The following is a 25,026-nucleotide window of genomic DNA, read 5'->3' as shown; positions in this document are numbered from 1 at the left end:
GATAGCGTTTAAAATATTAAAAAATTCTATTTGAAAGTTGCTATAAGTTCGTGAAAAAATAGATCTTGCGGGAAACTTTGGCAATCTACGGTGTCTCTGTTTAAACTGAAAATTTCCAATTTTTCGAAGCAAACAAAGAGAAGCACAAAGAGTGCAGTGACGAACGAGGCCAGAGGCCTGTAAGCGCGCGAATCGAGAAGGAAGGGAGAAACGGAGCTGAGAGAACGAGAGAACAGAGGAACGTCTGTTCAGAGGCACGCGCTGCCATATCGTTGCGCAACAGCTTGACCGATCCATCGACTCGAAACACGCGTCGACGATTAACCGCGTTATCCCTATTTGCATGCGGCATTTATACGCCACGTTAATTAGAAGCTACGTATTGTCTATCTATTAACTTGCTCGTTTTTCCGGTTTCTTCTTATCGTCAGATCGTAAGATGTGTTTCGCACGACTTTGTTAGCAAAAGATGAATTCCAATGAGAAATGTTACAAACGTTAGATAAACTTGTTTCACAGTAGTTCTATTACGGAGCTGTTGCTTTCTAAGTGTTAAATAGTCTGTGGTTAAATATTCTTAAGTATAATCACACAAATTGAAGTAATTCAACGAAACTTTTTGCCGTTTGTTCTCCTGAAACTGGTAAACGTTAAAACCATAGCCTTTTCCTCGGTTTTACTTCGATCGCTTTTAAACTGTTTCAATCGTTCGATCGTTTGATCGAGAGCGATCTCAATTACGTAATATAGATAATTTTATTCGCGATATTCTGTGTACGATCTAAATAATTTTCCAACTATTCCAAGAGTAAAAATTTCTTCCATTCTATGTTTTCAGTTGCTTGATAATCGTAAACTGCATTTATAGTTTCTTCGTTGCGCGTTAATTTAATCTTCAGAATGTGCGCGCCATACAAGTTCCAACGTATATGGATATTTCGAAAAATATTGAATTAATTAATTGAATAATTATTTCAATAATAAAAATCGAATAAATCTTCTTTCATTTTTCATTACCCTTGAATTGCCTAAATTGAAGAAAACAGATTGAGATTCGTTTTAACGGTTATACGGAATACGTGTACGTGTTGGAATAAAAACTGATTCGGAGCGTTTAAACTGGAACGCAGACGAAATACGGACGCGTGAAACATTACCTGGGAGTTACACCGGGTTATACAGGGTTAACTGGTAAAGTGGTTATAATGCGCCAGTGCGTCATGCAGCGTCCTTGGTGCAGTGCACATGACGCACGGATGCATCGTGTGCGAAAACTTTTCCATGTTTGATTGTCACAAGTCTGCTCGTTTAAAATCCACACGTTTCGTGCGTTTCTTTCTTTTCTGCGTCTCGTTTGAATTATTTAAATCAATTAATTCGAGCTTGCTCGATCTCGCGTTTCTTTAAATATTCGATTCGAACAATTTCTAAATAAATAAACGATAACGCGAAAACTTAATTAATATATCCGATTTAATTTTGGAGGAAATGATATTATTTTCGAGATATATTAAAAAGATTCAAGTTCATGCTGTCCATTGCTCGGAAGTTTCACCATTTACATATTTAGGTATTTAATAATAATTACGTATTCAATAGAAAGAAAACCAATGAAAAATTGTTACTCAGAAGAATAAGATACAAAGCCAACAGGAACCTTCGATTTATTACGAAACAGCCAAAAAACCGTATTATATCTTCAATTCCTTTTCTTTCACAAATTACCCGATATCAGATACTAGAACCGATCTCAAACTTTTGACCTGTGCTGTGTCCTAGGCTAATAATAAAACTAAAAATCCTCGCACACTCATTTCCATCGAGCGTTCTACCTGACAGGCTTTGCACGTGATTTTTCCACGAAAATTTCCCTGTCACTGGGATTAGAGACGCGTTTTGTCCATGTTGGTGGACAAGCGCGTCGGTCAGCGACGGTCGATTAAAAAATATCGAGAGGCGCGGAGAAAAAGAAAAGAGGATAGAGAAAGAGAGAAGAGGGAACGGAACGAGGTCGAAGTCGAACGGAAGACAAGATTGATTACTAAGCGGAACGTATGGAGGGTCGGGGACAAAGCAGAGACAAAACAGATCGAAACACCATCCACGCTTGGGGCGGGTTTCTATTTGAGCACCCTCGGCCACGCTCGAGTGCCTTACTAATTCGATTAAACGTCGCTCCCGACCTTCCGTACCTTCGACACGTGACAGTCTAATTAGCGTGCGATTATTTCTGTAATGCCAAACAGGCCACCCGTACGTTATTTGTGCCGTGAAATAATATTGGGGAAGGTATCGATGGTGTTTTTAGAAGATCTGCTACGGGGAAGCGGCAAACCACACGATTGCAATGAATTTCAGTTTGATTAATACTAGAACTACCACACCAGTCAAATTGACTGGTTTTACAATTTTGCTTTAAAATTCTTACTTTGTGTTATATTTTTTCGTGCAATGATGTAATGACTCTTTTGTAACGGTAATTAAAGGAATAATATAATGAATTTTATTTTGTTTTTTATGTATTCAAACTGAAAATAATTTTGTATCAAGGCTACTTATACAATACCAGTCAAAATGTAAAAGGGTTCTGCAATCTGTTTATCAAACCCCAATTAACTAATTTCCTCATTTTGTACAACTTCCCACACGTTTTTAAAATTTTTACCGCGTGTCATTCGATATGATGATATCAGTTATCAGGAAAATTCCTGATCGCTAGATGTCAACACTAGAAATACCACAGCAGTCAAAATGACTGGTTCTACAATTTTATAAATGTGTTAACCCCCGTTTAGGGATCATGGTGAATTAATAATACCAAAAGTGTACTACATAACATGGAATTGCTTCTGTAAGAAAGTAATAAATTAATAAATATAAAATTATTCTATTATTACGTATTTTTTAAACACCGCTCATTTTGACTGGTTTTGGTAGAAATAGCTTTGTGTTAACAATCGGTAGTTCTACTGTTAAGTATTTGCGTTTTAACTTACTTGAATGCGAGTAAATGTCTTGTGGTCAAGATGAAATCGCAATGGAGCTGCTTTTTGAGATATGTATTAGATTGTCCGAAAAGTTTCTTTCGTTTTATAAGAAAATAATAGACGCACAATGTTGTTTCTTTTATATTAGTTTATCGGATTATGCACGAACATAATAATAGAAATAGAACGAAATGGATCACACGTAATTCAATAAAATAATATAAAACGGAAATTCTTGTTCATCTATTATCACCTTATGAAACGAAAGAAACTTTTCGGACAACCTAATACAATGGCTGGAACAAATATTTGTACATACTCTTGCTTTCTATTGAAGCGTATTTTTTCTTTGTAGCAGATCCATTTCATTTTCACGGTATCGATCGTACTATCGATGACACGAAATTCAATGTACCTGAATGTACTAATTAATTGCTATGTATATGACGCGATAAATGCAATGGTGTGTAAATGCTTTTTGGTAATTGGGAATTTCGTAGATATATGAATATCGTAGAAGAAAGAGTGTATTGATAACTATTTCCTTTTAGTAAATATTTTAACGTTCCTTCACATAAAATTTCTACGTGATAAGCAAATTCGCGAGACATTTCTTCTTTTTTATTCGCATTATAAACACTAATTTGAAAAATTGAATGATTCTATAAAAACTTGCATCTCGTTTAATAGAATCATTCGTAGAGCGCAATGAACTATAGAGTAACAAATACAATAAAAAATTTAGTAATCGAAATATTGCAGATTGGTTAAGACAATGAACGAATAAAAACTGTCCACTAAATATTTATTGTTTATGAAATTTTTATTTGATAACATAAAATATTTCTATAGATTGTAATTCACGGCTCCCAAAAGAAGCTTTTAACAAGCTCCTAATCATTTCTCGGGTTTATCTCGTTCCCTGTTAAATATTCTAATACTTATGCACTGATATGTATTTTCTTACGTACACAGAGCGTCATGAAGGTGCGTTTACGCGAAGCGAGCTTGCTCTTGCGCCGCTTCGTGGTGGGTTTAGACCAACGGAGAGTATATTCGTTGTCCGCTCGGTAAAATTAAAAGATGATATCGCAATCGAGCATTCGTCCATCGATCGGACAAAGAATGATCTCACTTTCTTCGCGTTTCTGTACACTTCTGGTTAACTGTAAATTGTTTAAATTTCGTTCAGCGTGAGAGCACAGCCGATCGAATGCTCGTTTGCGCTTCCATTTCACGAAATTTTACCAGAGCGATAAAAGAGCTAAACGCACCATTAAACGTAATTAGAGCGAAAAATCGATAGCGTAAACGAGCGTTCGACGATTGTTCGTGAAATAAAAAAATGGAACGTTATGAAAGATCCTAAGAACGTTTGAAAAATCTTCATTTCTTCGTTGGTTATGGTTGCCACGAGTCTAATCGAAGATCAAACTGGAAATAACTATCGAGCATTCCAGATGCTCGGTCTAATCTCTACAAACGTTCGTACACAAAATTGTAAATGAGTTTACGAAGCTATCGGTCGATGGTGGCTTACAGAAAACGAGCAGTAAAACGCTGCTGCTCTCGTTCTATATTCTTGCTGGTTCGTTCTAAACGCGGCTAGAGGTGTTGCAGCGAGTCGAATCGGCTCTTGAATCGCATCGAATCGGCCGAATCGATCGATTTACGATCACCAACGCACACCTGACCGACCATAGAGTGGCGCCGATCGAAACGCGGGTATGCACGCGCTCATTCCCGCATTATTCGTCGCGTATAAGTGGGAACGTACACACATGGGTGCAAGTTAGGTCGCACGGCTGACCCAGATATGCGCGCAGCGTCGCGTCGTCGCGCGAAGCGAAACGCGATTGAAACAGCCCGCTCTAGATTTCGCCGCCGTTTGTCGTATCATCGGCCATCGTATCGCGCGAAATATCGTCACGCGACGTCTTCTACTGCGATCCTGATCTATACAGAACTGTACGATCGATCTACTAACTATGCTAATAGACGTAGCTACGTGCAAGTTGCTACGAAGTCGCTCGACAGTACAAACTTTATGGCGTCTATTCAGGTAGTTTTGTTCTTAATGCTGTTGTCAATTGCCGCGGTTGTTCATGGTTGTGCGGTTTCTGGGTAAATGGAACGGAAACGTTGGATAGATTCTGGTTGGACGAGACGAGTTGTTTAGGTGAATCGAGTTTACATGTTCCGAGGAAAGTGAATGCAAAAGGAAATATTTTCGTATTGGCGGATTGCGAATGTTTAGGGAAATTCAGGTTTTTGTATAATCATTATTTTATACCCTTGGAAATAGAATAGTATAAATATGAAGTAACGTGCAACATAAATAGAGATTTGTTTCATCCTTGAAATGCTGTAACGAATACTGTACACGCCTTGGATATTTTGTATATTTTTCCAGATCACGTGCAATGCGCATTCGAATTTCTCATAAACGTAGAAACATTGGCAGTGGGTAAGCAAATAAAAGGATAACTTTGATAATATGCAATCGATCATTGAATTTTTCAATTCCTCCTTATGTTTCTTTTCTGTAACCTTCAAAATTATCACATTTATCCTGTCAAGTTCTTAAATTGTATCTCATTGTTGTACGTTATTTAATGCTAATAAACCTGAAAGCCAAGTTGGAGAAGAGTTCGAACTCTTCGCTGTCGCGGTTGAGGCATATTAAAATTTCGATATTTCTTTTATCCGCCATTGGGCTTCGATTTTAAGGCAACCCCGTTGCAAATATACGAAACAGAAGGCACAGAGTTTTGTCGTATCTTCGATGAAAAGTCTGCTCTTGAAAGTAGCTAGGAAATGGTTTTAATAAACCTGAAAGCCAGAAACCCGGTTGTAGTTGAAGGAGAACCTTCTGCTGTCGCGACTAAGCTGCATTAACATTTTTTTATCCTCCACGATATCTAAATTTAAGATGATCCCATAGATACGCAGAAGACGTAGAATTCTTTTGCCGTTGATAAAAATTCTACTCTTGTAAAATAACTGGAGAACAGTTCTAATAAACCTGAAAGCCGGAAACGTAGTCGGAGAAGAACCTAAACTCGAAACCCTTGGCTGTGGCGAATAAGGCGTCGTAACCATAACGCAGCCTCGAGTTCCAGCCGTCTGGCAGACGAGGCGCACAAGCTGAGCGTATCCGGCACGAACGTGCGCATAAGTGCACACCGGAATGCCCGACGTAGCAGCGGTGCATACTTAGCGGTGCATACGCGCCGCACACGCATACACTCGGTCACGCGATCCTGTATGCGCATACACTGTCTCTCAAAAGTATACGGACGCTTGGTTACGTTTGACAGAATGTGATGTAAAATCGTGGGTAGGTAGCAGCAGCTGATTTTTATTATTTTGTCGTTGTTACGTTATGGTTGTATGTATATAGGTATACGCATATGTCGTCTCTGAATTGGAGATGTAATTTAAGAAATTGTGCAAGAACGAGTGGAAGATGTGAGATCTCGTCTTAAGTTTGAGATAATGTGACTTGAATCTCGGCTACGAGCAATCATGCAACTATCTTGTTATTTATTCGTTGTTCATGTACGTTGTATATGTTGCAGAGTGTTTTTAAAGCGAAAAATGTCACATAGGGCTTAGAAGGTTAGTTAAACGCGCCAAGTAACATCGTTTAGGTTTGATAGAGGAAATATAACGTGAGTTCTAGAAAAGAATAGCTGCGACGATCGTAGTACAGGACGCCTCTAAATTGGAGATACAATAGAGAAAGGGGTGGAGAAAATCAATTGGATATCGTAAAGTAAGGTTTTTCACTGAGAATCTGATCCACATTGTTGTTATAAAAATATTACAATGATTTTGTTATTTAATCGTTATTATTAAAATTACGGTAACCTTTATCTCGACAGGCCACAATGTGAAAATTGTTAGATTGCCAATTTCTGAAACGTAACAATTTCTTCGCCCGTGAATCCCTATTTTCTAATATTATAAATCTCACATTGATTTATTAATATTTTTCCAAATTTCTAAAGACCTTCGGTAACCCGATTAACAATCTAACTTACAATCTGTAAATCCATTTATATATTTTACAAATTGGTCAAATCTGTAGATATTAGGTTGTCCGAAAAGTTTCTTTCGTTTCATAAGGTGATAATAGATGAACAACAATTTCTGTTTTATATTATTTTATTGAATTAGGTGTAATCCATTTCCTTCTATTCCTATTATTATGTTCGTGCATAATTCAATAAACTAATATAAAACAAAAAACATTGTGCGTCTATTATTTCCTTATAAAACGAAAGAAACTTTTCGGACAACCTAATACTTACGAGTAACTGCATGTACGCGTCAGAGACACTCCGAGTGCTGTCAGAGCTAAAGAGAAAGAGAGAAAGAGAGAAAGAGAGAGAGAGAACAGTCAAGAGCGGGTTCCGCTGGTGCGTGCGGGCATGTGCAAGCGCAAGGTCGTGTCGGGGTTGGGAATTCCGACTGCCAAGGGTTCCCACCCCTTCGTATTGCACTAGAATTCTGACACTACTACCTGGACGACCGACTGCTGCTAGACGAAGATGGAGAACAACAGAGAAAAGAGTGGGAGGCAGATAGAGAAGGGCCACTCCGTCTCGTTTCCTTTCCGAAGCGTATCCTTCGGGAATACGTACCGGGTGAACCCACAGGATTCCATGCATCGGGTTGGTTCGCAAACCTGTTTAACAGGGGAAATTTGACACGTTCCCTCCTAATCCGATTTTTACGAGCCATACGTTATCATGGTAATAATTTTCCTGTAAAATTAGTTTTTTTTTTTTTTTTTATTTATTAGAATATTTACAATCAATTCTCGTTGAGAATTTTCAGTAACTTAGTTTGGCGTGATACAATGACATGGATTATAATAGTTTTATATTGTTGGTTCTAGTAGAAACTAAGGATTTAATCTAGAGGGTATTTTCTTTTGTAAAATTAGTAACACTGATTTTTACGCATTTTATTTACCAATTATTCTGAAATTCTATGTGTAAATAATATTGATGATTTTTACAGTTATCCTTCTATTGTATTTGCATACTGTGTGTGGCTTATCGACCAACGATTTTAAGTTATCTTTCATCTTTTTTATATTTTCGTTTAAATCTAACTTTGCTTAGAAAGATTAAGGTAACGCGTTGCAATGAAAGCTGTTGGACGATATTCTAGAAACTTGGAAGAATTTTCAAGAATTTTGGGCGATTTTTTTAAAAAAAGGATGGATCGCATGGATGTAAAGGACTCAGTATGCAGTCGACGCCAGTAAAAATAAGGTTGCAAACGAAGGATTATGAATTATTGCGTGAAATCGGTTTCTGCGTTGTGAAAATTTCTATTTTATTTAAAAGTTACCGCAATATTCCGTACGTTTATATTATAAATGTGTGTATAATTTTTTAAACTACGAATTTTATCAAATTTTATTTAATCAGATTAGTTATTAAAATACTACATGATTATTAAAGTACGTACGCTGCAAGCTAAAGTACCATTGGAAATTATACAAGGAACAATATAATTCATTATGTTCCATTCAATTTTCCGATAGTTAATATTAAATCGGATCAATAATTTTAATATTGCTTAATTGTTTATAAATATTCTCAGTACATATCTAATAAACATTTTGTTTTATTCATTTGAAAAATATACCAATTAGTATGGGAACCAGCAAAAAGTTGTGATCATGCTCTTCTAAGTGACGATCGAAATAATCGATAGCGTCTCGACTGAGATCGGTATAAAATATTACAAATAATATAATAGTAAAGTATTAATTATAAATTAGTTTATAAATGACTGGTTTCAATGCTGTTAACCCTTAACGTGTTTTTCTATTACGTAACAATTATTCTGTACCTTATTATTATATAACAATGTTCGTCGCAAAATCGTTTTCGTTTACTTCATATCGTTGCGTTTCATGACGTGCATCGTTGTTTGACGTATACTTACACGTCGTTTCGTTTATACGTCATTTCCGTTTATAACTGGCGTACGATGAACGTGTCGAGATTGTACAATACGTCATTACATACATTTGCAAGATTATGAGTTGCGAAATGGATAGTAATAGAAGCCTAATAATAAGATTGGCTAAGCTTAATGATAAAAGAATATGAAACACGTAACATAATCGATAAAATATATTATACTTCGTGAGCAGGGAATATAGTTTGAGAATATAATTTTTCATTATAAACTTCGATTCGTTTTTAAATCATTAGACTCTGTATTAGTATTTGCCAAATTATAAATTTCAAATTATATCTTCCTATGTCGATTTATATAATTTCGCGAAAAATGAACAAAATTTGTTTCAGTTTTGTATAAAATTTTGTAAAAAGCTACGAAGAATATTTATTTCGTCCTTAAGGGAATTTTAACAATGTTCTTTCGATATTTGATTGAATCAATGATTGAAACGTTACGAATGAATTTCTGTAACCGTAAAAAATTCCCCGATGGAATTGTCAGCAAGAGCCGTAAACCAGGCCTTTTTTCATCGGTAGGAAGATAATTCAGGAAGGAAGAAGAATCTTTTGATGAACAGAAATGCCGGGAAAGGATTGAAGTTCCTTTTCCAAGTGGATGAAGTACGTAGTTGGAGTGATAATTGACTGGGCGATGATGAAACTGGCTGACTCGCGATCTTCCTAGAGGTAGCTAATATTTACGTTGAACTAACAGGAAAGGGAAGTTCTTCGTGAAGTAGGAAAAAGCTTCTCTTAATGCGAAATAGCCACTCGTTTTTTCAAAATAACGGCTGAACGAGTCCCTAGTAGAAAATTAATGAACAAGCGATTAAGAATTCGAAATCTTTTTTCTAAATAATTCCAGAAACGGAAAGAGTTCCTATATTGTTTAAAACATCTTCAGAATTGATTAAATAAACGTAGCGATATTTCTTACAATAATTATTAATTATGTTTCGATAATTTTTTATTAGAAAAATACTGCGATAAAAAGGAAAAATATTTCTTGGTACTAAAGTTTCTTGAAAATTCTCGAACCTGATGAAAAGCATTGCTATCGAATATGAAAAAAAGAATTAAATAATTTTATTAAGAATAATCGTTTTCAACCAACTAAATGTATTTTTTATTGTACCATTGTAGCCTGTATACCGTAAATAAATAAAAATCACGTGGAGGTTAAAGAGGAACAGTTGCGCGATAATTTCGCAACGATCACCCGTTATACAGGCAGACCGATCTGTTCGCGTAATATTATAGTTCGGTGAACAGTAATCTGGGTTACGCCCTCCGCTCGATTCATAAGAACCGCGCGTTAAAGTAGGAGAGAACGTGATTTCTCTCGTACCTTCGTTCTTTCTCCCTCCCCCTGTCACCCTTCTCTTTTCTAGCGACACCCTTTTCCTCTCTTTTCCTTTTTCATGCTTTCTCCAAACGCTCTCTTTCCTTTAACCCCTTTCCCAATCTCTGTTTCTAATACTTTAGTTCTTTTCTTCTTTTTCTGTGCTTCCCTGCTCCTCTTTTCACTTTCACCCTTTCTTCTTTTTATCCTTTTTACCTTTTATCTGCTCTTTTAATTAGTACACTTGCAATTTGATCTTACGTTGTCTTCATCTCCAGTAACCATCTTATTTTCTTCAGGATACTGTAAACGTTGAAGTTGTGAAGTCTACAGAAAACGATTGGCATTGATATTCAAGTATAGAATTATCGTTGATAGTTTTAGTGCTAATTATTATTTATATTACTTTTTACTAGTTCAGTTTTACCAGTCTGTAGGTGTGTAAGAGAAGGTGTTGACTGTCTAACCATTTAACACCGAATGTTGCACTGCTTTTCAAAATCACTTTTGATCAATTTCAAAAAAACGCTACTTTTCAAAATTCGTCAAACTTTGTCCCTGATTAATGTACTTAATCTTTCTTGGTCAGGCTCCACTGGCAAAACAGCGAATAATTTACAGATCGGATTAATATTTCTAATAAATCTTTGATCTGAAAATAACAAAACACCTATGTATAATATATAAATAAATATTACATCTTTTACACAATTTGGATTTAATGTGCCAGATGTTGAACGATTAAACAGAGAATTTACCCAATATTTCATTTCTTTCTTCCCATTTTTCTCCTAAAATTAATATTAAAATTTCTATCGATACTTATTTTCCTGTTCTATTGAAAAATACTTTCAATATTCCATCATATTCGTAACGTATATTTGTATCATCCTCAATAATAGAACAATTAAGGTCCTAAGAGAGAATGACGAGAAGAAAATTGAAGGAAATGGTCCAAACTTGTTGCATGCCATCCGGACGCCTCTTTCACCCTCTCACCCTTATCTTCTCATTTCTCTTACATTTCTCCACGGATATTTCTTGGTCTCGTCATACTAACCAGGAATTTCCAAATGGACCTTCATTTTTTAGATGGCCATTTTTCTCACGTCCATTTTCACGCGTCTTTTTGTTCCTACGTTGCAAGATCCGGCTATGGCGAACGGCTGCTTTGCATTTATACGTCTACTTCCTCGAGAAGCGAATTTTTTATCCTACTACGTTCTATTTTGCTCTACTCTACTTTTTTCTTCTTCTTCGTAATCTCGCCGCGTTCTACTTTCTCGCGTTAATTCTGGATTTACGAGCGTTCGTGCGTCGTGTTGCAAATAGTTGCGAATATTCCGATTCTTTCATCTCGATGCAATATCGATCTTGCAAAACTTGCGATTCGCTGACTGAAGGATTACCGATAACGTTAGTTACATTTCTTTCCATATAAAATATCCGAGATTTGCAGTGTTAAATAGAAGATCGAATAAAAATTGTTGTATAAGGTATGAGATTTTTCTAATTTCCTTACCGAGAAAAACGTCGTTAATTACCTTTTTCTAATTGATTCTTTACACCTGCACCGATAATCAATATGGGTTAATAGGTTATTCGCTGATAATAAATTATTAGTAAGTTAGAATCGGTTTAAATTATAGGTCTTGTATCTTATAATTTCTTTTAAAAGATCGGCATGTTTTTGAATATATTAAATATAAATTGAATGGATGATTAAAGAGTGATATATCGTCGAGATATTACCACCTGTATTTATATATTATTCTACCTTTCATAAGTGATCGTATACTTTTTCTACCTATAATTACTATTATACCAATTGCTATAATTACCTCATATGTTACTAAATAAATAAACATCTTATTATAATAGGAAGATATGATTTATTTCAATAGAAACAGGTTCTTTTATAACGTTAAATCATGTAGCAGGATTTTCATGAACCACTATATCTCTTTCTTTTACCATTATTATGTTAATAATATGTACCTATTATTATTTTGGTAATTTATATATAATTACTTGGTAGAATAGCAAATAGATAAATAATCATGCTGTTATACGAAGATATAATTTGTTTTAATAAAACAAGTTCTTCTGTAAGATTAGTTTAGGTACAGAAACTATCATGAATGACAGAAATGTTTTTCTTTTTATTTGCAGGGCTGAAACTCGCAGAGGACCAGAGCAGTTTATTGAATAAATCAAGGTCAAGCGAATGAAAGAGCGACGAGGAGGGCCGAGGCATCGGCCGGGATTCTGTCGTGGCGCAGAAAAATCAAATTAAACAGCCGCTTTTAAGTCGAATTAAAACGAATGCGCTTAATTAAAGCGGCCTGTGCCGCTCAACTAAAGGAGTTTTATTGACGGCGACCGAGTCTCCTTTGTCGGTGCCACCGTGTACCCTTTCATTATTACGTTAAAAGATGCCCGCGACTTTTTGGTTTTGCAGCAAATAACGCTCTATTTTTCTCTCCGTTAAAGACAGCCTGGTTTTTTTCCGATTTTTCAACCCGACTCCTCTGTTTTTCAATGTTTCCTTTCTTTGTGATTTCGAAACGCGTTTCAGGATCCAGCTTCTTCGTAGCCGCGCTTTTTGCTCCTTTCATTCTTACGGCTACGTGAATCGGAGATTTTTTGGAAGCGGCAGCATGGTGAAAAAGAAACGAGCGTGCGAAATTAATTTACTGTCTTTATTGCTTCTCTTTGTTAATTGGATTAGAGTGAAAAAAACGATAGCCCTTTAATATATCTGCTGGCGTTCGCGTATACGTTAGGTCTGTGTAGTTTTATGGAAATTCATATTTTCATAGACCCAATGAAAAATCCGCAATCTAATGGTAGGTAGGATGTTATGTCAATGTTATATAAGTAGCTACTGTATCTTCGTTATTTTCTATATTTTCACTTGTCGTGTGCATTTTCCAATTTTTTATCTCCTATAAACGAGTAAACCTCAGCCATACGCAGCAATTATTGAAGGTGAAGAAGAAATGTTTGTACTATCGTAATGCATAAAAATCGGCGAAGCAAATGTTTAAATAAAGCAGCTAACACAGTTTGTGCATTCTAGTTTTCCATATAGTGGAGCGCAGTTTCTGAACGATTTATTTTAAATTCTACCTTATTTTATTACACTACAAAAGGGTTAGATGGTAAAATAAATCGTTTCATCGTGGCTGTAACGATGCTCGTGGCCCATGGTTTATCGGTCAGAAAAATGTGCAGACCCGTGACAAAAGGAGTCATAACGGAACCGCGTTCGCAAGCCAAAGACGAGCACGTTAACGGTGTCTGAGGTTTCACCGCGCTAAATACACACTTTTTCCCTCTCACTCGTCGCGTTAACGTCGAACCAACCGCGGACGACGACTCTTTTCCTTTTCTCTTACTCGACGATGCTGTCCGCCGTGAAAAGAAGCAGCTACTCCAACGTAGGGATAAAGACGAGAAAGCAAAGAAAAAGCCACGGTTCTCGTTGCAGAGAAAATCGGAAGAGGATCGACGTGGAAGATGAATAGAAGGCGAGAAGCAGAGATTCTCCCTTGAAACAGGGGGACAATCTTCCCCTGTTCATTGTGAGAATTTCTAATTGTTCGCCAATGTTCCGGATATGGTAAGGGAATTTTTCTCTGGGAAAATGGTACGTGGGATTATCTCTTACCATATAGCGTATGGATTATCGAGAAATTATAATTTTTTCAAGAAATTTAACAGTTGAAAAGCAATGCGTAAGTGTCTAGTGTTTTTATTGTAGTTGGCAACTAAATGATTGCGGATTTTGTCATTAGTTGGTATTGACAAAATCCGCAATCACTTAGTTGCCAATAGAAATGAAATTATGTAAATCATTGGCGATATCATGTAATGTTATAGGTTTGATAATATTAGCATCAGTATTAGTAATATTAATAGCTGTAAATAATAGGATGATGTATTTTAATGATAGGATGATGTTTTTATTGTAGTTGGCAACTAAATGATTGCGGATTTTGTCATTAATTGGTATTGACAAAATCCGCAATCACTTAGTTGTCAATAGAAATGAAATTATGTAAATCATTGGCGGTATCATGTAATGTTATAGGTTTGATAATATTAGCATCAGTATTAGTAATATTAATAGCTGTAAATAATAGGATGATGTATTTTAACAGTATAATTGATATTAAAAGTAGGGTAAGGGCATTTTTCTTTCGGCAGGGTGGATGCGATTAATTAAGAAATTTAACAGTCGAAGAACAATGCGTAAGTGTCTGGTGTTTTTATTGTGGTTGGCCAATAGAAATGAAATTATGTAAATCATTGGCGATATTATGTAATGTTATAGGTTTGATATATTAGCATCAGTATTAGTAATATTAATAGCTGTAAATAATAGGATGATGTATTTTAACAGTATAATTAATATTAAAAGTAGGGTAAGAGGATTTTTCTTTCGATATGGAGGATGTGACTTTCTGTTAGAAAATTGTGTACGTATTGTGAAAAAATTACAAGTTCTCTAGGAAATTAGGCGATTTAATCGTAACGTACAAATCATGCTTTTAGAAATGAAATTATGTAATTATTATTAATTGTGTAATTATTGCAGGTAATCGTGTAATTATTAGTAATTATTAGTAATTATATAATTACACAGGTAATTACATAATTAGTAGCGTCATATCATCGTGATATTTCAATGATGTACTATTAAAACGATGCCTGTAAATTAAAAAGAACTAAATATTAGGAAAAACATAAGAAGCCACTTCTCAATTTGTTCATTTCCTTTCATCTTCCTCTTCTTCCTTGCGACTCCTAAAAGATCCTGAAAAGTCACAAGCTTCGAACTTCGATCTTATCGAAATCCCTGAAATCAGCGAACTCTGAAAATCGATAGTTGCCGAGCGAAAAATCCTAACGGTATGTAAAAGTTACTATTGTGAAAATTTCATTTCAGTTACGTAATTCAACTCTTACAGGTCTCCTTAGTTTTACTGCAAATAAAAATTATATTTCACTACTAAAAATGTAAAAAACCATTTCACAAATGATCGCCATAATTCTCATCTAGCCAATTATCACAAACACAAAACGGTGATAGTTTCTCACAGATACGAGCAACAAATGAATAACAAAAAAAAACGAAACAAAAAGAAAAAGAAACTCTGAATCGGACATAGAACGAGCGCAAACGAGGGAAGAACAATTCTCGCGCCCTTCGTGTGCGGCGAGGTCCGTCCTGCTCGTTTCTTTCTCCTCCGGCTCCTCTTTGCTCGTTTTCTCGCGGCGTCGTCGTCGTCGTCGTCGTCCCTTCTTCCCATTCCATCGTCCTCTTTCTCTTCTCTGCCGGCCGTGATCTCACGAGATTTATTAACACGCGTCGCGCCTCGCGGGGATACGCCGCGCGTTGCGAATTACGGATGGAGCTCGGTCGCGCGCGTTCACGCGCATCACACCGCTCGCCTATATACTTACTTATGTACTTCGCCAGTATTATTTGCACACAATGCGACTTATGAAAAATATCTGTATTAAAGAACCGCGTTTTCGACGTGGACGTCTCATTGTTCAGCGTGGGACGAAGTTAAATCACAGACCAGCAAGCTTTCTTCTTCGATAATGGTTGGGGGGACGATGAGGTGGAGGGTGGGGGGATATATAGAAAATTTTTGATGGATTCGCGTGTTCGTGTTAAAGCAACTTTCTTGCGTCAAATTTCGCTCAGACTAAGCTTTTTTAATTTCTTTCTTTATTTCTCTGTGTATTTTTGAAGGCATCGATGAATGTATCATTTATGAGATTTATCAAACAGACAGACTATCGTAACTACGGTAAAACTCTGTTTATCTGAATTTGTAGTGGAACAAACAGTTTAGGTGTAGATATAATGGAAGTTGGTATACAGTAGGAGCTCGCTAAATTTCTCCCTGCTATCCATTATTTTTCGTTCATACAGGTAATAGGAGTTGGCGCTCGGTTAGTGGGTCAGTGAATTCAACCAGCAAAAGTTCAGTTAATCGGGCATTCACTAAAATTTCCCTCCAATAAATCCAGTTCCACTGTATTGAATAATTAGCGCGAGCTTTGGCGAACGAAATAGGAAAATCCAATGAAAATTGCATTTAACGAGGAAGTCAATAATCGTATATCGTAACTAGACTGCGGATTTTTATGCGTTTACAGGAAATTTGAAAGTGCAAAATTCAGCAGAATGCACGTGATATGAAAAAGTATGTGAAATATCCAAAGCAAAATGCTTCGTGTGTTATTTGCGAAAATTTCCCATCTTTTATTGGAGAATAAATAATAATAATAAGCACAATGCAAAATTTCAGTATAAACAAAAATATAATCGTCAATGAATGTTAGTCAATTGTTTCTTCGCTCTTATCTGTGCCGTCTATCTAAATGAACGCAACATTGAGTTTTGTTTACAATTAAAAAACATGGCACGCGCATGGTTTTTTTACGGACACATTTTCCTTTTCCATGAATTTGCACTTCGTTAACGCATAAATTTTCTTCTCCTCGTAGAAATCTCGTCTCTTGGCACTCGCAGTGTTTTCTGCGAACACTGTTCGACGTTTCAGCGAGACAAATTTTCTACTTCTTTGAATCATTTTTCCCAAAGATAAGAATCTGCGTAAACAATCCGCAATGTAATCGTAACAGATTCTGATTTAAAATTATAGTTAACTAGAAACGGTAAAGAAATTCTGACGATTCGCGAGTCAAGCTCGATAAATTCACGAATCATGGGAAACGACCAATTCTCAGCATCCGGTGACTTCCAATTACGTCGCATTGTGTTCGGGAATCCTCTATGTTCCCGCTTCTGTACGTCAAAGAAGCAGAGGAAAGAAGAAAAAAAAAATAGGAAAGAAAAGAAAAGAGAAAGAGAAAAAAGAGTCGATCGTGGTATTAGGCTGACAATGAAGAGAGGGGCCAGGCGTTGTGACTGTGTGCGTGTATGCGACTGGAAGTGGGCTAACTTTTGATGCGTTTCTAAATAAGGGTTCGACATACCTTGTGACACATGTCACTCACGCGGGAATCTGCGAATCATCCCAGGACGGGTTTAAAGACAATTCCCTCAGTTTCTCACGCGGAAGAAACTTCACTTGATCCTGTCTTCTTTTTTTTTTTCTTCCATTTTTTTTCCATTAAAAACTTGTTATTTCATTATACAGGTTGTTTCACGGTTTAACAGCCAAACTTTGTGCGTACACTTTACAGCTATAATGAAACAAAAACGTTTACGAACACGAATATAGATCGTTTAGGACTTTGTTAGAAAGTTACGATAAAAATATGAGATACAAGAGGAACAACAAAAAAGAAATAAAGGACGATATTTTAAGAAAAGGCAATTACGAAACGTCTCAAAATGTTCACTGCTCCTGTGATACTAACAGCGAAATTTGTTACTCTATGAAGCTCATTTTGATTTCGTTGTATCCGAACGAAACGACCTAATACTCGATATATATATCCCTTTGATATATCTTTCCCTTTTAATTTTATCCAAACGTAAAGGCTCGATGACGTGAAATTGCAGGCTATATCGTGGACTAAAGTATTCCTTTGGTATTCTTATGGTTGTTACTTTTATTACAACCTTTTAACACAGCCTTCGACAAACACGTAATTTTATATGACATTTTTCTCTTGATTATATATATTTACATCTGAACACGATAGGATCGTTAATCACGTGGAATTTTAATCATATTTTTCATGAATTAAACAAGGTGAATGCACTTTTTAATTTGTTAATTCTATATTTATATTTCTTTCGTTCGGTTTGCTTCAGTATTTTGTGAATTTATAATTCGTGAATTTTTAACGTATATATAAATATTTGTCTATTAAATTTATCAATTTAATAGCACAACTTTCTTACCTCAAATGTCAATTTTAAATTTTAAGTATACTAAATATACTTTCTTATTCGGTATATCCGTGATATAATTAATCTAACTCGACTAAAATAATAATGTGATAACGTATCATCGTTGTAATAATCTAGTCTGCACGTAACAACCGTTAATGGCCCCAAACGAGAAGCACCTCTCGAAGTGGCGTCATAAATCCCTGCATCCCTCACGGAAACCTCGATGGCGACAAATAAATACGCGTAAAACGGGGAGACCAGTCCCTCCTAGTTGTTATACAAACATAAAGGGCGGCTGGAAAGCCGATTCATCAAGAGGAAAACGGAAGTTATTATTAGCCCTGAGTTTCCTGCCGTGAAAATGGTCCTTCTCTTAAATTTTAAGAAACGACTCGAGAACCATAAACGCTCTGATTCTGAGTAATTTAAGAACATTCAAGCCATAGAGTCTTGTTGACGTTGAGTGTGATTTATTGAGGAACAAGTGCATGAATTTGTAATAGAAAAGTATATTGAAATAATTAAAAGTATAAGTACAAGTATAAGTTTATGCTGATTCAGATCTTTACTCTCTTAGTGTTACTAGACAATGGAATGATAGGAAGCAGGTTCATATATTTATAGCAAAAGAACATTACCAAAAGAGTTAACCTTATAGCTTTGGTTAGAGGCTACATAAATAGAACATAAATAGAAATCTTTTTATTAGTTGCTTTGTTCCTAGACCTTGCAACCTAAAACATAATGTATGTTCAAGGGTACAATAATATGCACTTCTCCTTATTTAGAATATTTCTGTGTAATAGCAGTTTCTAGACCAGGGATATACATAAATGAAGATGTAGAGTTTTTTTCTTGAAGTAGTTACTTCAACAAGTATGAACAGATACGAGAACACGCTATCCAGACTAATAGATAGAATTTGACCAAATCAAAAAGAACTTTTGTACAAAGAGTTAAGCTTAGTATTTAATACCAAACATTTTGTTATAAGATATGAAGTAAAAATATTGATATATTTACGGGAAATTTAAAAAAGGAAAAGTATGTGAGAAGCACACAATGTGTACGAATACATAAATAAAATAAATGAATTTATTTGTTACAATATTTAGGCTAAGAAAAAAAAGGCAAATCCATATTCCTTAAGTCGTATTCGTAAAAAAATAAATTTGCATAATACACGATATGACAGTCACGATATGAGAGGATAGTAAAAGGAAGGTATAATGGAAAATACAGAGAAATAAGAGAAGAAAACAGTACAGAGTATCCAAAGTATATGAGATATAACAAGGATGTTTATGTACATTAATATTGTACGCGAAACCATGTGCCAACCCCATTTTCAAGACCGAATAGGCAGAAAAATAAAGTTAACTATCTCTCTATTTATCTATAAATTTGCATAAAGATATGCAATTTAAATGTAGCTAATTAACTAGATGTATTTGGTACAAAACTATAATATAATATCTACGTGATACAAAGTTTATAAAGTAAAGAAATTACAATAATGTATTGTACACTGTAATAGAATATTGCAATAGTATATTGATTTTATTAGGATCGATAGGGAGCATTGCCTCCTTTAGCGATTTCGTGAAGAACCTTTTGATCTTCTACGGGGCATCGTTGCACTTTTTTGTGTCAAGCTTGAGACCAAGATCGTGCTTATCTTTTATCTTAATACACTTAAAGTTATGATATCGTGATAGATTGCAGTGTTTATTTAAATTTACTCTCTTGTCGTATAGAAGCTTGCAGTCTACGTAGTTCTTGTTTGTTAGCCTTTGTTTAGCTCGAACGTTATAATACAAAAATTACTTAGAGTTAGTCGAAGTAATTATGAATAACAATGGATTGAAGTTTCTTGTTCATTCGTCACGGAAATATGTTAAATAAAATATTCTTTAATCATTACTTGTACGTTAAAACGTAACTTCGCCTCTGTATCTGTGTTTAATGAAATTTAGTTAATTTTAAAAATTGACTTTGTTTATGAACTGTACACAGTTTCCTTTATCACGTAAAATTTTATTCAGGTTTCAAAACCTGCCTTTATACTCTACGTTAGGTAAAATTTCTTTAGTCCTTTCTTTCGAAAGAAAACGCACCAATTTATTATTTCTCCTCGCCATTATACCATAGATCAATGATTTTCAGTCTTTCTCATCCCACGGAATTAAACCAATTATTGCTAATATTCTATCAAAATAATATATAAACTGCAAATAAAATATTTACTAAGATTCCGCACCACCAACGAATATATTTTTTATTTGGTTCGAGACAGGGCATTCACACCGGACGATTATCGTTCCAATTTTTTAATTTGACAAATCTAAGAAAGAAGAGGTCAGTACCCCTGAATAAATGCGAGATACAAGTAGTTAAGCAATGCAATTAGTAATGCAAATAAACGTTTTAAAAATTCCCATAGCACCGGCATCAGACGTCTCTAAAAGGAAGATAAAAACCCTACCGGAAGTAGCAGCCTCTAGCTTGACCTTCCGATTATTATCACCAGGAGAAACAGTCATATTTCGTTCCATCCCATCGAAAACCGACAAAACCGCCGACCGAACAGATGATATCGGTAATCTGGAACAGACCTCGCGCAATCGTCTCGCGTTTCGTTTTGCTGTCGATTTCCAAACGCCTGATAGTCTGTCGAATGATCTGGTCTTTTCCACGGAGGAATTTTAATTTTTCTACGATCGTATTTCGCAAATCGTCGGGTCTAAATGTTTCAACGATTCCTGTTCTTCCGGCTCCATTATAATCAAATGGAGAGATCTGTCCATCTCTTTGACTAGCTCGATATTTTCCTTGTTGTCTTCATCCTTCTTTATCAAACATAACCGACAGCGATCCATATTCGATCGAGTAAGAGTAGACGTAGACGGTGTAGATGACATGCTGCATTTTTCTTGTTGCCGCCGTCATCGTCATCGCTGCTAGGTTCCTCGTTCCCACCACCTACTTGCATATAATTCTTCCCGGTATTTATAGACACAGCTAGCTTCCGATTCGTTTCCAATTTCCTTGCAGCCGAATCAATTCCACGCGTTTCTTTTCTCCATTGCAGATAAAATCTTCGGAAATCGGAGCAGCGAGCTAGCAAGTTCTGCATCGTCGTTTTTGTTTCTTCGGCGATCTTCCAGGTTTCCCAAGCAACGCTCCCGACGTTCTCCACGTGCCCAATCTTTCCCTCCTCTTAGCGATCGAACGAGATTGTTCTTCTCTTCGGTATCTTCTTCGGTATCCTGTGGTTCCTGCTGCGACAGCACTGGCACCAGCACCAGGGATCGTATTAATCCTATCCGAAATACTCTCGTTACCAACATCTCCGCCATTGGAGCTTGGTAGCTCCGATGTACTTCACCAGTGTGAATCAGTTACGGCGACAGAGACAGCGGCAGCTTCTTCTGGCCAATTGCGAGTTATTACATTCATCACCATCGTATCGTCGAAGCGGCGGATTCTTCGGCTCTTCTCAACGCGTTTTGCGAATCGAATCGATTGCAATGAACCGTTTCGATGCTTTTCGTGATAACAGGCACCACTTTGGTCTCAACGATCCTACTTCTTGCGCTAACTCCACCTTCTCCATCGGCAATCGAGAAAATCATCTTGTCTGTATCTTGATTCTGTGTCACTGGTACCTGCTGTAACTGCTATTTGCACTTCCCGAAGCGCTGATATCGGTGACTTAAGAAAGCTTATGACCCGATAAGATCGCCGGTTGCGATAACTTCTGATCCGATAAAACCATCAGTTACGCGTAGTTTGCCCGACATCGCCGTCTCCGTCATCGAAAAGGACGATTGATCCTGCTTCAACCGATACAGGATCTAATCTAACGGTTGCAAATTCGCGACTGACGCCATTGTCGAGGTTGCCCCTAACCGGTCAGCTATAGAAGAAACGATCGAAGATAAGAACATTGCCGTTTCAATGGAATGTTAGCAACGGCGTGGAAAAACGCGCTAATGCAATCGTTTCTGCCGTCGTTGTCGTCTTTGCGACTTTGCTCCGACACCGCGTGAACCAAAAGGTCGACAGTGTCGGTGCTTGTCTCCACCTGAAGCAGCGAAGTAGTAGCCGTGGCCGACTGATTCAAGTTCCGTAACTGCTTGATGCGTAGACTGGAAACAGCATGGACTCGTCGTGACAGCTGCCGCTACCGCACTGTAGCCACTGGTGTCGGTACTGATGTCGGTATGTTGAAGACTGTCCGCGATGTTACAGGTTTCTAACAACTTGTTCAACGTCTCGTCGAACTGTCTTTCCGTGCAAGGATCCCACTGTAGCGACTTAACGTCGATAGATTTAAACGATTGCTTAATATCTAAAAGCGTGTAACGTTCTTTTGTACATAGGTTTACCTGTTCTTTTTACATCGTTTGGAACTTCCCGGTGACTTTTTGGAAGATTCGAAGGTTTTCCTACGAATTTTTGATTTTTCTTTCTTCATAAAGCACACTTGCGAGGTTTGGAACTGTTTCAATGTTAATAGATATTAGGAATTTATATTATGATACGGATAAAACAAGATTTAATTTTCTAGAAACCAATTAATTAATTTTAATTTTCTAGAATGCCCCATCGTTTAAATGGTATAATCGTACCTTATTTATGTAGATACTTGGTATTTCTTTCAGGACACAACCATTTGATAATATTCCAAATTTCAGTGATATCAGGGTCATCGCAATTAGCTAAACGATTAACATCTCAAACATTATCCTCCTCATCCGCCGTAATCATTCTTTCTTTAGGCAAAGAGTCTTCAGACAGAGAATTGTACGACTCCGAATCTAATTTACTGTGATAAGTCACGTTGAATCTGTCATTGTGTAATTTGCAAATATCGATTAAAAATTCCCACGCATATTCGATTGCTCTTATTCTTCAAATAATCAGTAAACGACCAGTTTAACCAGCGTTTCAAAATATGTGTGACGATATGTATCTTTATACACGTCGCGTCGTCCAAGTCATTGTGTTTCGCCGGCACGTATGAGCACATCTTTCAACCGAACATGCTGTTTTCAAATTGCTAGATTCTCCTTGTAAACTGTTTTTTCGAAATTGGCACATCCCACTGTCTGGCAAGAGTAACATTGTGTGGAACAACGGGACTGAGGACTCACACCTGAAACATTTTATAGTCTTCGTTTCTCTGGACTAATCACTCACGTCTCCAAGTATTTGAAAAATTAGATTTGGCCTGAAAAACGCCTCGACCAACCGATGCTTTGAAGTCGAGCTTTTTACGCAATTTAGAAAAATCAGCAGGTATATCAGCGAGATATTTACGTGCAGAAGCGATGCAAAAACATACTATTACATTGTAGTGAGTAACTAAAAATTATAAAATAAATCCAACGGGTCTCTGTTGTATTTTTTTTCCATGATCGTCTTCGGTAATCGTCATCGCTCGAAGCGTGAACCAAATGGTTCTATAAATGCGTAAGAGAACATTGGCTGTGCCACGTGAGCCATTATTTCGCTCGAGACGATGGTTCATTGCGTTTCATGCGCGTCACATGGGTGGCGTGGGTCACCCGGTAGATCCTCGTTCTCATGTCGATACTGTTATCGGCTACTAAAAGATAATCAGCCGACTCGATGCGTCGTACTCGAGAGTGGGCGTGCGACCGGCTGCATCGTCGCGGAATTTATTCAGCTGTCCTCAATACCGATGGAATTCAGACTTCATCGACTGAATTGCACGTCGAACGATTTCTCGTTATAAATATCATCGATGTGCCGGTAAGTTCGTTTTAGAGTTAGTTCGTTTTCGCGTGTTTTATGAGTACATAAATCTGTATGATTTTGCCGGAGGAATTGTCGAAACGAATTGAAGAGTACAGGAAAGAGATGATTAATGATCCATTGGAAATTGAAATTGATATTTTAGTATCGTGCGTCACAGCATGAGGAAAGCTATCAAACTGTAGCATGATAAAATCAAAGAACCGTAGAAGGATTAAAGACGAAAGATTTTGAATTTAAAGCTGAATGATCAAAGTCAGGTTTTTTTCTAAATGGACAAGCGATTAAAGCATCAAACGGATTTCACTTTCTTACGAAATTACGAAGTATAGGATTATCGGATGGATCCTAAGCCATTTCCAGTATAAATTGCATAAATTGTATTCCGACATCGTGCAATGGCAACGATTAAACCAAACATCCACCATTCTGTTCGATAATTCTCTGCCATCTATTTGATTGTTCAATGCCATCCCTGCTTTTCAGCAAAACAAAATTCGAAAAAAACGAAACTTCACAAAGGTTAAGATTTCTATCCGATAACAATAATTTCTCACGTACAATCTTACGGAATTTAATTTAAGAAAAATTGTCATTAACGAACAATTAATGTTCTCAGGAAACTTCAGAAATCTTAGAGAATATTTATACTTGTTGTGGGTAAAAGTTAATTTTTCCATACGATCCGCTTGTTATCAACCTAACAACAATCTCGTAAGCTTATTAAACAATTTATACTAGTTGATTGTTCGATTTGTTGGAATAAATTTCGTGTTGTTCGACAGAGATTCCGGGCTCGTTTTCCAAACATATTTCGATATGACGAGGCGACGTTTGCGTTCTGTTAAACGTTGTCCAAGTGCGATTCGCAGTCGAGCGGACCGCCGTTTTACGTAATCGCGATTAAGCGCGTCCTTGCGGACGTATTTGTCCGGCTCGTCACGCGACACGCGCCATTGCTTCGAGAATTTTCAACGCGCGTCCCGCAGCGGCGCGTCGAGCGTAAAAAAAACCGGTTCCGGCGGCGGCTCG

The 25,026-nt window shown here is 36.6% G+C and overlaps 1 long non-coding RNA gene across 3 annotated transcripts in view; it reads left to right on the top strand.

The window, feature by feature from the left end:
* The window catches only part of LOC126916508 (uncharacterized), a 165,395-nt gene extending 150,314 nt beyond the window's left edge, over positions 1–15,081 (top strand). For all 3 annotated transcript variants that reach the window (XR_007710623.1, XR_007710621.1, XR_007710622.1), the window contains exon 4: positions 12,492–15,081. This is a non-coding gene — a long non-coding RNA (uncharacterized LOC126916508). The remainder of the gene's footprint in view (positions 1–12,491) is intronic.
* Positions 15,082–25,026: the final 9,945 nt, after the last annotated feature.

This window comes from Bombus affinis, chromosome 5 (assembly GCF_024516045.1).
Source record: "Bombus affinis isolate iyBomAffi1 chromosome 5, iyBomAffi1.2, whole genome shotgun sequence".
NCBI lineage: Eukaryota > Metazoa > Arthropoda > Insecta > Hymenoptera > Apidae > Bombus > Bombus affinis.
This window is presented reverse-complemented; position numbering and strand designations above follow the sequence as displayed.